Source organism: Monopterus albus, unplaced genomic scaffold (genome assembly GCF_001952655.1).
Source record: "Monopterus albus unplaced genomic scaffold, M_albus_1.0 scaffold394.1, whole genome shotgun sequence".
Classification (NCBI taxonomy): Eukaryota; Metazoa; Chordata; class Actinopteri; order Synbranchiformes; family Synbranchidae; genus Monopterus; species Monopterus albus.
The window spans coordinates 438,398-439,401 of NW_018128274.1; the positions used below are offsets into that span (position 1 = coordinate 438,398).

Genomic DNA, 1,004 nt, shown 5'->3' on the forward strand with positions numbered 1-1,004 from the left:
GGCCCCTGTGATGGACTGGCGCCCTGTCCGGGGTGTACCCCGCCTTTCGTCCGATGCCGGCTGGGATTGGCTTCAGCCGGCATCGGACTAAGCGGTATAGAAAATTAGATGAGAGTTGAGATATGTGTGAGAGGTTTAATAAGAGCAGCCCGTTGTAAGAGCTTTGGGTTAAGCTGATCAGCTCCAGTTATACTAGATAATCAATGTAATACCTCCCATTCAATGATGGTCCTAAATGAAAAGATTTTATCCTCACTCAAGTCAAAACCTTTTAAGTCTGTAATGGTGGGGTTACTTACTGGGAGCAAAGATGTGGGGAAGAACATGAGGTTATGTTACAGCTCAAAGCATTTTCACCAGCAGAGATGAAGTGATGATTAAATATATTTACAATCTTGTACCTATTATTGACTGTGCCTTTGTTGGCAATCATATTATTAATAATAATTCATATCATTGAGACATTTTATAGCATTCCAAAATTTGGATGGGTTTTTGTCACGATTCTTTCCCACTGCTTCCGGTCTCATGCTTTTATTTTGACACGACTTCCTGTTACAGTCTCACCTCAGCTACGGACTACTTACCATAATCAGTGACTATTGTTTATACCCGTTTTCACCACTTTATAGGCAGCTTCCTCCCACCAGGAAGCTGCCAGATTGTTCCAACTCCTGTTCATACTTTCCAGCATTTTTTCTGCACCTGTTATTCCAGCTCTGACCAGGGATTACCTTGTGACCACCGAGTACTGCCTAACCTCTCTGATTCTGCTCGTGTTTTCTGTTTATGGACTATCAGACTCCCATCTCTGACCTCTCGTTTGTGGATCCCTCGGCTGTGTAAGTTTGCTGGCTCTGACCCTGGACTGTATTATCGACCTGAGAGTGATACTTGCTGAATCAGAATCCTGCTTTGTGTTATCGTTGTATTTGTTACCGGTGCTCTTATTAGAGACTGTTCCGCTTTTACTCGTCTGGCTCCATAATTGAGTTCACTCTTGT

At 43.2% G+C, this 1,004-nt stretch overlaps 1 protein-coding gene across 2 annotated transcripts in view; it reads right to left on the minus strand.

The window, feature by feature from the left end:
- gca (grancalcin) overlaps positions 1–1,004 on the minus strand; it is a 30,588-nt gene that overhangs the window by 4,199 nt on the left and 25,385 nt on the right. The gene's annotated exons all lie outside the window — the stretch shown is intronic.